The sequence below is a fragment of the Rhipicephalus microplus genome, unplaced genomic scaffold (genome assembly GCF_043290135.1).
Source record: "Rhipicephalus microplus isolate Deutch F79 unplaced genomic scaffold, USDA_Rmic scaffold_535, whole genome shotgun sequence".
Classification (NCBI taxonomy): domain Eukaryota; kingdom Metazoa; phylum Arthropoda; class Arachnida; order Ixodida; family Ixodidae; genus Rhipicephalus; species Rhipicephalus microplus.
In genome coordinates this window covers 25001-40000 of record NW_027465095.1, presented here as the reverse complement: position 1 = coordinate 40000, position 15000 = coordinate 25001, and the positions used below count along the sequence as shown (strand labels likewise).

At 62.4% G+C, this 15000-nt stretch overlaps 2 non-coding genes across 2 annotated transcripts; both read right to left on the bottom strand.

Moving 5' to 3' along the window:
• Positions 1–854: 854 nt before the first annotated feature.
• Positions 855–1007, bottom strand: LOC142795044 (5.8S ribosomal RNA). Its single transcript, XR_012892716.1, has one exon. It is a non-coding gene; the product is annotated as a 5.8S ribosomal RNA (ribosomal RNA).
• A 1719-nt stretch (positions 1008–2726) lies between these two features.
• On the bottom strand, positions 2727–4541 carry LOC142795046 (small subunit ribosomal RNA). Its single transcript, XR_012892718.1, has one exon. It is a non-coding gene; the product is annotated as a small subunit ribosomal RNA (ribosomal RNA).
• Between the last annotated feature and the right edge of the window lie 10459 nt (positions 4542–15000).

Sequence of the window (15000 nt, the reverse complement as noted above, 5' to 3'; positions counted from 1 at the left end):
TAAACGACCGTGTCGAAAGCCCAAACACCGCCGAGGCCAGTCGCCGCCGCCGCAAGGGCAGCCACGCAGCCTGGCGAGAGGCATCGTCTCGTGTAGCGTCGCCCCCGCCCCAACTGGAGTGGCCCAGTTTTTTGAACGGGACGGGAACTGCGAAGCACTTAGACCGACGGCGGACTACGACGAGAACGCCTTAAGCTTCGCCAACGTTTCGCCAACTCGTGCGGGAGACTTTTTCCGCTTCGCGGCAAGTCGTCGCGCCGTGCTCTCCGCATCAACCGCGTACGCAGCGAACCGCAAACGTCGGGCGCAGCCTCCTCACCTCCCTGCGCTTTGCGCGCGAACGTTCCCTGTTCGCGCGGCAAAGCCTGGAGGAGGCACGGCCCCGCAGCGTGTTCGAGCGCCCGGTCTACGGGACACCCTGCTTACTTCGAGGGCAACAAGCGCAACGCAAGGCTGCGATCTCGCGCACTTTGCGCACGGCTGGAGAAGCTTTGCTGGCCGGCTTTCGCTCCTCGTGTTTACCGTGCGTTAAAGTTGCGCGTCCGTGGCTCTCGCAGCTCTTGCGCGCCCGGTCGCAGAGAGGAGTACGCAACCTCGACCGCACTTTCCCTGCAGGCTTCCTTCCGACTCGAAGTCCTGCGGCGGTCTCAACGAGGTGCCACATCCTCAATGCAGTCGGTCGCCCCCGTTTCGGTTGGGCTCTGGCACGACGGTCGCCACCGTCTCGCCCTTGAGTGGCCGCTGTTGGCGCTCGCTGTGAGGTGTTCAGCGTGCTGTCCGTGTTGCCGACGCGGTCAAAACGAGTCGACGGCTCACGTTCCCTTGTGCGCCGAAGGCTCTCTTGATATGTGATCCGACCCTCAGACAGACGAAGCCAAGGGAAGACCCAAGGCCGCAATGTGCGTTCAAAGAATCAGTGCTCAGTGTGTCCTGCAATTCACACCAAGTCTCGCAGCTGGCTGCGTTCTTCATCGACCCGAGAACCGAGTGATCCACCGCTTAGAGTCGTGAAAAAGTGTTTGTTCAATTCCGTACAGTCAAAACCAAACGTTTCTGGCACTCGGCCAAACAGTGGCCAAGAAGGGCGCTTTTCAGCGCACGCTTGGACTCCAAAACTCTGCCGCGCCTTTTTCGGCTGCCGCAAATCGAGCAAACGGTGTGTTTCGGACGGCGTTTCGCTTTCGCTACTTGCGAGTGCTTTCGTGGTCCACCCCTCTATAAATACTCGGGAGGCGTCGAAGCCGGTTCTCCAAGCCGGACCCGTAGGTATCGTTGTGTGCTCGCTCTCATTGGCCCGCCTAACCAGAAAATGCCTGCGGTACACCCATTTGGATAAGAGTGCACGCAGATGCGGGCCTCGACGGCTACACATTTCCTCGGGCGGCCGCCTCCCGGCCTCCGTGGAGCGCGGGATGCACGGTCCCATCGACAAGCCTCTCCCGTTTTTACCGTGGCGTCGCGGTTCACCACGGCAGGCGGGTCGGTCTCCTCCGCATAAAAAGGGGGACCCCCGCTTTTTGTTCCACGAAATCGCACAAGCTTTTTTCGCATCCACGGTTTGCCACCGCACACCAAAATGCCGATCCGGCTGCCTACTTTAGCCAACAGGTGGAGCCAGGCGCGCCGTACTTGCGCGGCACTTCCCACGTCCACCGAAGTCGGTGCCAAGGACCACTTTCGGCGCCGGAGCCGCGTACGAGCCTACTCGAGGCGGAAGAACGAAGCCAGCAAGGGCCTGGCCGCAAGTGCGTTCAATTGTCGGGACGTCCAAGTCCCTCGTTCTTCCGTGCTTCCTCTTTCGGCAAGTCGTTGCGGCACCTTCCCAAAGCGCGCAGACCCGCTAATCGCGACGAGCGCGACGTGGCCGTGCCGCCTTTCCCTCGGCAGCAAGCAAAACGCCTGGCAACGTCGACGCTCCCCTAACCGCGATCTCGCACCGTGTTTCGTGTGGCGAATTCAAAAGCCGGCCGGCGCTGCTGCAACCATTACGGTCGGTACGCATACGCCGCGGAGGGCGGGACGGTCATCGGAGCGTGCGGTTCCTCCATCGAGTACTGCGCACCTCGGCCGTCGCATCGCCGTGCCATGACCGGCCGCGCGTCAACGCGAACCGGTGCCAGCGAGATCCCTCGCCTGCAAGAACCGACCGGCAGCCTCCGTCACCCGAGGACGCGGAGGCGCTTGCCGCGGACGGCGGGACGGTATGCACTGGTGCACAGCGGACCCGTCACATCGCCAGTTCCTTGACCGACCGCCGACGCTTGTGCCGTTCCTCTCGTACTTGGCAGTCGCCGCGCGATTGTCGGGTCTCGTTCTTGCACGCTCGAACGGTCGGGAGGGCACTCGGCTGGCGTTTCGGGAACGCGCAGCCTCGCCTTCTACCGACGTAACCACGACTCGCCGTTCGCGCTCCGCCGCTCCTGTTTACAGTACTAGGCGGTCCCGCAGCGGTCGGGTCGCGCATTTCGAGCGCTTCGAGCCACGGTGCAGTGGCGGGTCGAAAGCCGACCTATGAGTGCGTTGCGCCGTTTGTACCCGCGTCCGCCACCTGGCCGACCGTCCAAGGTCGCGGTGTTGGCGTCCGCTGGGCGCAACAATTTGTCACGGGGTGCCGCTCCACATTCAGGCAGCCCCGTGGGGAAAAGCCGACCCCGCGTCCAAACGGGGTCAGCGGCAGAAAGTGTCGGGCGCAGACGCAGCTGAGGCGCTCACCCTTCACAATCCGTTAATGATCCTTCCGCAGGTTCACCTACGGAAACCTTGTTACGACTTTTACTTCCTCTAAATGATCAAGTTTGGTCATCTTTCCAACAGACCGGCGCAACCGAAAGGCCGCGCCGGACATCGGTCCGAAGACCTCACTAAATCATTCAATCGGTAGTAGCGACGGGCGGTGTGTACAAAGGGCAGGGACGTAATCAACGCGAGCTTATGACTCGCGCTTACTGGGAATTCCTCGTTCAAGGGGAACAATTGCAAGCCCCTATCCCAATCACGAAAGAAGTTCCACGGGTTACCCAGTCTTTTCAGACAGGGATAAAGACACGCTGCTTCCTTCAGTGTAGCGCGCGTGCGGCCCCGGACATCTAAGGGCATCACAGACCTGTTATTGCTCTGTTTCGTGCGGCTAGGAGCCGCTTGTCCCTCTAAGAAGGTTGTAAGGTGCTGGGAACCCCGCACCTATTTAATAGGCTAGAGTCTCGTTCGTTATCGGAATTAACCAGACAAATCGCTCCACCAACTAAGAACGGCCATGCACCACCATCCACCGAATCAAGAAAGAGCTCTCAATCTGTCAATCCTCCCAGTGTCCGGGCCGGGTAAGTTTTCCCGTGTTGAGTCAAATTAAGCCGCAGGCTCCACTCCTGGTGGTGCCCTTCCGTCAATTCCTTTAAGTTTCAGCTTTGGAACCATACTTCCCCCGGAACCCAAATACTTTGGTTTCCCGGAAGCTGCCCGCCGAGTCATTTGAGTAACTCAGGCGGATCGCTGGTTGGCATCGTTTATGGTCAGAACTAGGGCGGTATCTGATCGCCTTCGAACCTCTGACTTTCGTTCTTGATCAATGAAAACATTCTTGGCAAATGCTTTCGCAGTAGTTCGTCTTGCGACGGTCCAAGAATTTCACCTCTAGCGCCGCAATACGAATGCCCCCGTCCGTCCCTCTTAATCATTACCTCGTATTCCAAAAACCAACAGAACAGAAACGAGGTCTTGTTCTATTATTCCATGCAAGTTTATTCAGGCGACTCGCCTGCGTTGAGCACTCTAATTTTTTCAAAGTAAAAGCACCGGCCATCTCGAGGCACACAATGAAGTGCACCAAGAAAGAACCGGCATGATGTTCAGTCCGAGCCGTCGCATCGGGTAGATGCACTACTCGTCTGGAACTGAGATCCAACTACGAGCTTTTTAACCGCAGCAGCTTTAGTATACGCTATTGGAGCTGGAATTACCGCGGCTGCTGGCACCAGACTTGCCCTCCAATTGATCCTCGTTAAAGGATTTAGAGTGTACTCATTTCAATTACGGGGCCTCAAAAGAGTCCCGTATTGTTATTTTTCGTCACTACCTCCCCGTGCCGGGAGTGGGTAATTTGCGCGCCTGCTGCCTTCCTTGGATGTGGTAGCCGTTTCTCAGGCTCCCTCTCCGGAATCGAACCCTGATTCTCCGTTACCCGTAACAACCATGGTAAGCAAGTAACCTACCATCGAAAGTTGATAAGGCAGACACTTGAAAGAAACGTCGCCGGCTCGTGGCCATGCGATCAGCACAAAGTTATCCAGAGTCACCACACAATACGGGCCGAAACCCGATCGATCTTGGTCTAATAAAAGCACCCGTTACCCAAAGGGCTCCAGGCTCACTGCATGTATTAGCTCTAGAATTGCCACAGTTATCCAAGTAGGAAGAAACGATCTAAGGAACCATAACTGATTTAATGAGCCATTCGCGGTTTCGCCTTATTTCGGCATGTACTTAGACATGCATGGCTTAATCTTTGAGACAAGCATATGATTACTGGCAGGATCAACCAGGTAATCGTTCGACTGCGCGTCCGTCCTCGCCTTCGGCGGGCCGGACGCAGTCTGTGTGCGGCGGAGGCCACCTTCAGGCGCCCCAACACGCTTATTTTGCACTCCGAGATGACGGCGTTCGAGCTCGCTACGGCACAACCTTCCCGAAAGACGAGTGGGAGCCGTGCGGCAAGAAGCACGTTCATGCTCGCTCTTTTTCGTTGCATCGACTCGGTCGCGCCGTGCGGGTTGCCCAAGCCCGCTGCACTGTCGGTGGACCGGCCGGAACTAGCAACGGAGCCGAGACTGCAAAGCCGCCAGACGACGGGTCACGCCCGCGTCTTCGGCGCTTTCGCATCTGAATCGCCCGAGGACGACACGGAACACACCTCGATATCGTGGTAAAACGGCACCGTCCGACAACCAGCCCCTAACGCATCAAGCGGATGAGGCTGCAGACGACTGCCGTGGATTCCCCTGGAGCAGACCCGAGGACACGCTTGACGAGGCCGAAGCCCGCCGCATATCAGACACCCGGTCGCTTTCGCGTACGCCGCTCACGAGAACCCCCACATAATAGCAGCGATAAGTACCCAGACCTCCTTGGGCACTAATACGAGCGTACTCGAGAAAATTTCACCGCGGGTGTGCCCCGAAACGTGTGGCACGTTGAGCGTGCCACAAGTCTACGTCGCTCTCAAACCCGCCGAGGTCGTAGAATTTGCGACCCTACTCACGAAATTCCCACCGAGGATACGGCCGCAAACGTACCGCACCTTGGGTAGGCCACGAGTTTGTGCAACACTACGCTGACGGCACAGCACCGAGGTCGTGCGCGCACGCACGGGAAAATTCCGCCGCGGTTTCTGCCGAAAACGTGAGGCACCACGACTCTCCGCAAGTTCGCGTCGACTGCGAAAGACCGAAGTCGTGAACGACGTGTCCGCTACTCGCCGCCGACACGCTGGACACCAAACGTACAACGACTCGACGGCGTCGTAGAGGCCCACGACGCGGTTTTCCTTAACGACGTCTCGGCGTGGCACCGACAGGTTAGAACGGCCGACCAACGTTCCCTGTCCGCCGTTCGGCTCAGTCGAAGGGCTCGGCGACTTCGGCAACGCTGCGAAGCCGCACGGTGACGCACGCCATGTCCCCATTTTTTTTTTTTTTCTTTCTGCGTCTGCCGGGGTGCCCCTATAATAGCAGCGATAAGCACCCAGACCGCCGTGGGTCGCTCGCCCCGGCTGACGTGGTTTTTCGTACTCCTGCGGCGGTCGCCGTCAAGCACGTCCAAATACGCTACTTTCGTGGGCGCATTCACGCTCTTTCGCTTCGCCGGAGTGCCAGCACTCACTCTGCCAAAAACGGCGAACATCCGAGCGGCGGTTCCCACTTTTGCGTCGGCGTCGCAAACCCCGCCCCGGCAGACGAGGTTTGCCGTACTCGTGCGACGGTGGCCGGCGGGCACGTCGAAAGACGCCGATATCGTGCGCGAATTGGCGCACCTTGGCTTCACCGGAGTGCCGCCACTGACTCCTCCAAAAACGGCGAAGATCCGAGCGGCGCTTCCCACTTTCGCATCGGCGTCCCGAACTCCGCCCCGGCTGACGCGGTTTACCGTACTCGTGCGACGGTCGCCGGCGAGCACGTGGAAAGACGCCGATATCGTGCCCGAATCGGCTCCGTTCGGCTTCGCCGGAGTGCCAGCACTGGCTCGGCGAAAGACGACGAACATCCGAGCGACGGTTCTCACTATTGCGTACGCGTCGCAAACCCCGCCCCGGCAGACGCACTTTGCCGTACTCGTGCGACGGTCGCCGGCGAGCACGTAGAAAGACGCCGATATCGTGCCGGAATCGGCCCCGTTTGGCTTCGCCGGAGTGCCAGCACTCACTCGGCCACAAACGGCGAACATCCGAGCGGCGGTTCCCACTTAGCCGTCGGCGTCCCGAACTCCGCCCCGGCAGACGCGGTTGCCGAGCTCGTGCGACTAGCGACCGCGAAGCCGTCTCGCGACGCCGCTTTCGTGCGCGGCTCCCACTGCGACCTGGGTCACCCGAGGTCGACGAGCAAGAAAGAATGTCGAAAAAAAATTTTTTTTTTTTTTGCGTCTGCCGGGGTGCCCCTATAATAGCAGCGATAAGCACCCAGACCGCCATGGGTCGCTCGCCCCGGCTGACGTGGTTTTTCGTTTTCCTGCGGTGGTCGTCGTCAAGCACGTCCAAACACGCCACTTTCGTGGGCGCATTCGCGCTCTTTCGCTTCGCCGGAGTGCCAGCACTCACTCTGCCAAAAACGGCGAACATCCTAGTGGCGGTTCCCACTTTTGCGTCGGCGTCGCCAACCCCGCCCCGGCATACGCGGTTTGCCGTACTCGTGCGGCGGTGGCCGGCGGGCACGTCGAAAGACACCGATATCGTGCGCGAGTCGATGCTTCTTGGTCTCGCAGGAGGGCCGCCACTCACTCCTGCAAAAACGGCGAAGATCCGAGCGGCGCTTCCCACTTTTTCGTCGGCATCGCAAACCTCGCCCCGGCAGACGCGCTTTGCCGTACTCGTGCGACGGTCGCCGGCGAGCACGTCGAAATACGCCGATATCGTGCCCGAATCGGCCCCGTTTCGCTTCGCCGGAGTGCCAGCACTCACTCGGCCAAAAACGGCGAACATCCGAGCAGCGGTACCCACTTAGCCGTCGGCATCCCGAACTCCGCGCCGGCTGACGCGGTTGCCGAGCTCGTGCGACTAGCGACCGCGAACGCGTCTCGCGACGCCGCTTTCGTGCGCGGCTCCCATTGCGACCTGGGTTACCCGAGCTCGACCAGCAAAAAAGAAGGTCGAAAAAAAATTTTTTTTTTCTGCGTCTGCCGGGGTGCCCCTATAATAGCAGCGATAAGCACCCAGACCGCCGTGGGTCGCTCGCCCCGGCTGACGTGGTTTTTCGTACTCCTGCAGCGGTCGCCGTCAAGCACGTCCAAATACGCCACTTTCGTGGGCGCTTTCGCGCTCTTTCGCGTCGCCGGTGTGCCAGCACTCACTCTGCCAAAAACGGCGAACATCCTAGTGGCGGTTCCCACTTTTGCGTCGGCGTCGCCAACCCCGCCCCGGCATACGCGGTTTGCCGTACTCGTGCGGCGGTGGCCGGCGGGCACGTCGAAAGACACCGATATCGTGCGCGAGTCGATGCTTCTTGGTCTCGCAGGAGGGCCGCCACTCACTCCTGCAAAAACGGCGAAGATCCGAGCGGCGCTTCCCACTTTTTCGTCGGCATCGCAAACCTCGCCCCGGCAGACGCGCTTTGCCGTACTCGTGCGACGGTCGCCGGCGAGCACGTCGAAATACGCCGATATCGTGCCCGAATCGGCCCCGTTTCGCTTCGCCGGAGTGCCAGCACTCACTCGGCCAAAAACGGCGAACATCCGAGCAGCGGTACCCACTTAGCCGTCGGCATCCCGAACTCCGCGCCGGCTGACGCGGTTGCCGAGCTCGTGCGACTAGCGACCGCGAACGCGTCTCGCGACGCCGCTTTCGTGCGCGGCTCCCATTGCGACCTGGGTTACCCGAGCTCGACCAGCAAAAAAGAAGGTCGAAAAAAAATTTTTTTTTTCTGCGTCTGCCGGGGTGCCCCTATAATAGCAGCGATAAGCACCCAGACCGCCGTGGGTCGCTCGCCCCGGCTGACGTGGTTTTTCGTACTCCTGCAGCGGTCGCCGTCAAGCACGTCCAAATACGCCACTTTCGTGGGCGCTTTCGCGCTCTTTCGCGTCGCCGGTGTGCCAGCACTCACTCTGCCAAAAACGGCCAACATCCGAGCGGCGGTTCCCACTTTTGCGTCGGCGTCGTAAACCCCGCCCCGGCAGACGCGGTTTGCCCTACTCGTTCGACGGTCGCCGGCGAGCGCGTCGAAAGACGCCGATATCGTGCGCTAATTGGCGCTCCTTGGCTTCTCCGGAGTGCCGCCACTCACTCCTCCAAAAACGGCGAAGATCCGAGCGGCGTTCTCCACTTTCGCATCGGCGTCCCGAACTCCGCCCGGGCTGACGCGGTTTACCGTACTCGTGCGACGGTCGCCGCCGGGCACGTCGAAAGACGCCGATATCGTGCCGTAATCGGCCCCGTTTGGCTTCGCCCGAGTGCCAGCACTCACTCGGCCAAAAACGGCGAACATCCGAGCAGCGTTTCCCACTTTCGCATCGGCGTCCCGAAGCCCGCCCCGGCAGACGCGGTTTGCCCTACTCGAGCGACGGTCGCCGGCGATCACGTCGAAAGGCGCCGAATTCGTGCACGAATCGATGCTTCTTGGTCTCGCAGGAGGGCCGCCACTCACTCCTGCAAAAACGGCGAAGATCCGAGTTGCGCTTCCCACTTTTTCGTCGGCGTCCCGAACTACGCCCCGGCTGACGCGGTTTACCGTACTCGTGCGACGGTCGCCGGCGGGCACTTCAAAATACGCCGATTTCGTGGGCGCATTCACGCTGTTTCGCTTCCCCGGAGTGCCAACACTCACTCTGCCGAAAGCGGCGATCATCCGAGCGGCGGTTCCCACTTTTGCGTCGGCTTCGCAAACGGCGCCCCGGCAGACGCGCTCGTGCGACGTACTCGTGCGACGGTCGCCGGCGAGCACGTCGAAAGACGCCGATATCGTGCTCGAATCGACCCCGTTTCGCTTCGCCGGAGTGCTGCCAGTCACGGCGCAGAGAACGGCGAACAAGTGTTTTTTTTTTTTTTTCCTAGAATTTGTGTTATAGAAGGCACATTTGATATCGGACGATAATTTTCAACTTTATCACGCGCACCGATTTTCGTGTAGAGGTTTGCAAGTTTATGGGAATTTCTCCACTTGGAATAATGCGATTTAGTAGTACTACGAGAACTTCATGGATGTACTCAAGGGTACGGGGCAAGTCAGTTACGTCAACACCTGCAGATTTTTTACACTTCAAACTAAAAATTGTTGGTTGTGAGTCCTCGTGTGATATTAAAGGCCGATTCGCTAACACATAGAACAAAGAAAGAAAGGAAGAAAAAACGCCCGCGCTCGCTCAAGAAACCTGGGTTCGCAACAAGTGGCAACAACAAGCAACCGAGCGAGTGCGCCAAAACCCGTGGCGGCCGAACAAACGCGAAGTCCCAACCGCGTCAGCCGGGGCGGCACGGGACAGGAAAAATCACTTCAGCCGGGGCGGCGGGGCACCGAATAAACCTCGTCACCTCGTCGCAGGATAAAAGAGGAAACAAAAAGTCTAAACAGCGTCTGCTGGAGCGAATGCGTAATAAAACAACAACAACAACAAAAAAAAAACACCCGCGCTCAAGAAGTCTGCAATCCTCACAAAAGGCGACTGTGACCGAGCAGCGTCAGCCGGGGCCGTGCGGAAACGGAAAAACCGCGACTACCGGGGCGTCGAGGCACCGAAAAATCCACTTCAGCCGCGGCGAAAAAAAAAACAAAAAGAAAGACGGAGGGGGGGGGGGGGAACCACGTCTGCCGGGGCGAAGGAAAAAAAAAAACGCGTCTGCCGGGGCGAGCCCGGGTGCGGCACCACCGGGAAAACTGTGGCAAACAGACATGGCGATCGAGTGAGTGGGCCGCCAGCCAGGCTCAGCCAAAAAGTGCAAAGTCCGAACTGCGTCAGCCGGGGCGGCAAAAACCGCGTCAGCCGGGGCGGCGCAAAAAACCGCGTCTGCCGGGGCGGCACGAAACCGCGTCAGCCGGGGCGGGGCGAAAACTGCGTCAGCCGGGGCGAAAAGAAAAAAAAAAACGCGTCTGCCGGGGCAAGCCCGGGTGCGGCACCACCGGGAAAACTGTGGCAAACAGACATGGCGATCGAGTGAGTGGGCCGCCAGCCAGGCACAGCCGAAAAGTGCAAAGTCCGAACCGTGTCAGCCGGGGCGACGCAAAAACCGCGTCAGCCGGGGCGGCGCGAAAACCGCGTCAGCCGGGGCGGCACGAAACCGCGTCAGCCGGGGCGGCGCGAAAACTGCGTCAGCCGGGGCGGCGCGAAAACCTCGTCAGCCGGGGCGAGCGAAAAGGGGGGGGGGAACCACGTCTGCCGGGGCGAAAGAAAAAAAAACGCGTCTGCCGGGGCGAGCCCGGGTGCGGCACCACCGGGAAGACTGTGGCAAACAGACATGGCGATCGAGTGAGTGGGCCGCCAGCCAGGCTCAGCCCAAAAAGTGCCAAGTCCGAACTGCGTCAGCCGGGGCGGCAAAAACCGCGTCAGCCGGGGCGGCGCGAAAACCGCGTCTGCCGGGGCGGCGCGAAAACTGCGTCTGCCGGGGCGAGCCCGGGTGCGGCACCACCGGGAAAACTGTGGCAAACAGACATGGCGATCGAGTGAGTGGGCCGCCAGCCAGGCACAGCCGAAAAGTGCTAAGTCCGAACTGCGTCTGCCGGGGCGGCACGAAACCGCGTCAGCCGGGGCGGCGCGAAAACCGCGTCTGCCGGGGCGGCACGAAACCGCGTCAGCCGGGGCGGCGCGAAAACTGCGTCAGCCGGGGCGAGCCCGGGTGCGGCACCACCGGGAAAACTGTGGCAAACAGACATGGCGATCGAGTGAGTGGGCCGCCAGCCAGGCACAGCCGAAAAGTGCTAAGTCCGAACTGCGTCTGCCGGGGCGGCACGAAACCGCGTCAGCCGGGGCGGCGCGAAAACCGCGTCTGCCGGGGCGGCACGAAACCGCGTCAGCCGGGGCGGCGCGAAAACTGCGTCAGCCGGGGCGAGCCCGGGTGCGGCACCACCGGGAAAACTGTGGCAAACAGACATGGCGATCGAGTGAGTGGGCCGCCAGCCAGGCACAGCCGAAAAGTGCTAAGTCCGAACTGCGTCAGCCGGGGCGGCAAAAACCGCGTCAGCCGGGGCGGCGCAAAAAACCGCGTCTGCCGGGGCGGCACGAAACCGCGTCAGCCGGGGCGGCGCGAAAACTGCGTCAGCCGGGGCGAAAGAAAAAAAAAAAAACGCGTCTGCCGGGGCGAGCCCGGGTGCGGCACCACCGGGAAAACTGTGGCAAACAGACATGGCGATCGAGTGAGTGGGCCGCCAGCCAGGCACAGCCGAAAAGTGCTAAGTCCGAACTGCGTCTGCCGGGGCGGCACGAAACCGCGTCAGCCGGGGCGGCGCGAAAACCGCGTCTGCCGGGGCGGCACGAAACCGCGTCAGCCGGGGCGGCGCGAAAACTGCGTCAGCCGGGGCGAGCCCGGGTGCGGCACCACCGGGAAAACTGTGGCAAACAGACATGGCGATCGAGTGAGTGGGCCGCCAGCCAGGCACAGCCGAAAAGTGCTAAGTCCGAACTGCGTCTGCCGGGGCGGCACGAAACCGCGTCAGCCGGGGCGGCGCGAAAACCGCGTCTGCCGGGGCGGCACGAAACCGCGTCAGCCGGGGCGGCGCGAAAACTGCGTCAGCCGGGGCGAGCCCGGGTGCGGCACCACCGGGAAAACTGTGGCAAACAGACATGGCGATCGAGTGAGTGGGCCGCCAGCCAGGCACAGCCGAAAAGTGCAAAGTCCGAACCGTGTCAGCCGGGGCGACGCAAAAACCGCGTCAGCCGGGGCGGCGCGAAAACCGCGTCAGCCGGGGCGGCACGAAACCGCGTCAGCCGGGGCGGCGCGAAAACTGCGTCAGCCGGGGCGGCGCGAAAACCTCGTCAGCCGGGGCGAGCGAAAAGGGGGGGGGGGAACCACGTCTGCCGGGGCGAAAGAAAAAAAAAACGCGTCTGCCGGGGCGAGCCCGGGTGCGGCACCACCGGGAAGACTGTGGCAAACAGACATGGCGATCGAGTGAGTGGGCCGCCAGCCAGGCTCAGCCCAAAAAGTGCCAAGTCCGAACTGCGTCAGCCGGGGCGGCAAAAACCGCGTCAGCCGGGGCGGCGCGAAAACCGCGTCTGCCGGGGCGGCGCGAAAACTGCGTCAGCCGGGGCGAGCCCGGGTGCGGCACCACCGGGAAAACTGTGGCTAACAGACATGGCGATCGAGTGAGTGGGCCACCAGCCAGGCTCAGCCAAAAAGTGCCAAGTCCGAACTGCGTCAGCCGGGGCGGCAAAAACCGCGTCAGCCGGGGCGGTGCAAAAAAACCGCGTCTGCCGGGGCGGCACGAAACCGCGTCAGCCGGGGCGGCGCGAAAACTGCGTCAGCCGGGGCGAAAGAAAAAAAAAAACGCGTCTGCCGGGGCGAGCCCGGGTGCGGCACCACCGGGAAAACTGTGGCAAACAGACATGGCGATCGAGTGAGTGGGCCGCCAGCCAGGCACAGCCGAAAAGTGCTAAGTCCGAACTGCGTCTGCCGGGGCGGCACGAAACCGCGTCAGCCGGGGCGGCGCGAAAACCGCGTCTGCCGGGGCGGCACGAAACCGCGTCAGCCGGGGCGGCGCGAAAACTGCGTCAGCCGGGGCGAGCCCGGGTGCGGCACCACCGGGAAAACTGTGGCAAACAGACATGGCGATCGAGTGAGTGGGCCGCCAGCCAGGCACAGCCGAAAAGTGCTAAGTCCGAACTGCGTCTGCCGGGGCGGCACGAAACCGCGTCAGCCGGGGCGGCGCGAAAACCGCGTCTGCCGGGGCGGCACGAAACCGCGTCAGCCGGGGCGGCGCGAAAACTGCGTCAGCCGGGGCGAGCCCGGGTGCGGCACCACCGGGAAAACTGTGGCAAACAGACATGGCGATCGAGTGAGTGGGCCGCCAGCCAGGCACAGCCGAAAAGTGCTAAGTCCGAACTGCGTCAGCCGGGGCGGCAAAAACCGCGTCAGCCGGGGCGGCGCAAAAAACCGCGTCTGCCGGGGCGGCACGAAACCGCGTCAGCCGGGGCGGCGCGAAAACTGCGTCAGCCGGGGCGAAAGAAAAAAAAAACGCGTCTGCCGGGGCGAGCCCGGGTGCGGCACCACCGGGAAAACTGTGGCAAACAGACATGGCGATCGAGTGAGTGGGCCGCCAGCCAGGCACAGCCGAAAAGTGCTAAGTCCGAACTGCGTCTGCCGGGGCGGCACGAAACCGCGTCAGCCGGGGCGGCGCGAAAACCGCGTCTGCCGGGGCGGCACGAAACCGCGTCAGCCGGGGCGGCGCGAAAACTGCATCAGCCGGGGCGAGCCCGGGTGCGGCACCACCGGGAAAACTGTGGCAAACAGACATGGCGATTGAGTGAGTGGGCCGCCAGCCAGGCACAGCCGAAAAGTGCTAAGTCCGAACTGCGTCTGCCGGGGCGGCACGAAACCGCGTCAGCCGGGGCGGCGCGAAAACCGCGTCTGCCGGGGCGGCACGAAACCGCGTCAGCCGGGGCGGCGCGAAAACTGCGTCAGCCGGGGCGAGCCCGGGTGCGGCACCACCGGGAAAACTGTGGCAAACAGACATGGCGATCGAGTGAGTGGGCCGCCAGCCAGGCACAGCCGAAAAGTGCTAAGTCCGAACTGCGTCAGCCGGGGCGGCAAAAACCGCGTCAGCCGGGGCGGCGCAAAAAACCGCGTCTGCCGGGGCGGCACGAAACCGCGTCAGCCGGGGCGGCGCGAAAACTGCGTCAGCCGGGGCGAAAGAAAAAAAAAAACGCGTCTGCCGGGGCGAGCCCGGGTGCGGCACCACCGGGAAAACTGTGGCAAACAGACATGGCGATCGAGTGAGTGGGCCGCCAGCCAGGCACAGCCGAAAAGTGCTAAGTCCGAACTGCGTCTGCCGGGGCGGCACGAAACCGCGTCAGCCGGGGCGGCGCGAAAACCGCGTCTGCCGGGGCGGCACGAAACCGCGTCAGCCGGGGCGGCGCGAAAACTGCGTCAGCCGGGGCGAGCCCGGGTGCGGCACCACCGGGAAAACTGTGGCAAACAGACATGGCGATTGAGTGAGTGGGCCGCCAGCCAGGCACAGCCGAAAAGTGCTAAGTCCGAACTGCGTCTGCCGGGGCGGCACGAAACCGCGTCAGCCGGGGCGGCGCGAAAACCGCGTCTGCCGGGGCGGCACGAAACCGCGTCAGCCGGGGCGGCGCGAAAACTGCGTCAGCCGGGGCGAGCCCGGGTGCGGCACCACCGGGAAAACTGTGGCAAACAGACATGGCGATCGAGTGAGTGGGCCGCCAGCCAGGCACAGCCGAAAAGTGCTAAGTCCGAACTGCGTCTGCCGGGGCGGCACGAAACCGCGTCAGCCGGGGCGGCGCGAAAACCGCGTCTGCCGGGGCGGCACGAAACCGCGTCAGCCGGGGCGGCGCGAAAACTGCGTCAGCCGGGGCGAGCCCGGGTGCGGCACCACCGGGAAAACTGTGGCAAACAGACATGGCGATCGAGTGAGTGGGCCGCCAGCCAGGCACAGCCGAAAAGTGCAAAGTCCGAACCGTGTCAGCCGGGGCGACGCAAAAACCGCGTCAGCCGGGGCGGCGCGAAAACCGCGTCTGCCGGGGCGGCACGAAACCGCGTCAGCCGGGGCGGCGCGAAAACTGCGTCAGCCGGGGCGAGCCCGGGTGCGGCACCACCGGGAAAACTGTGGCAAACAGACATGGCGATCGAGTGAGTGG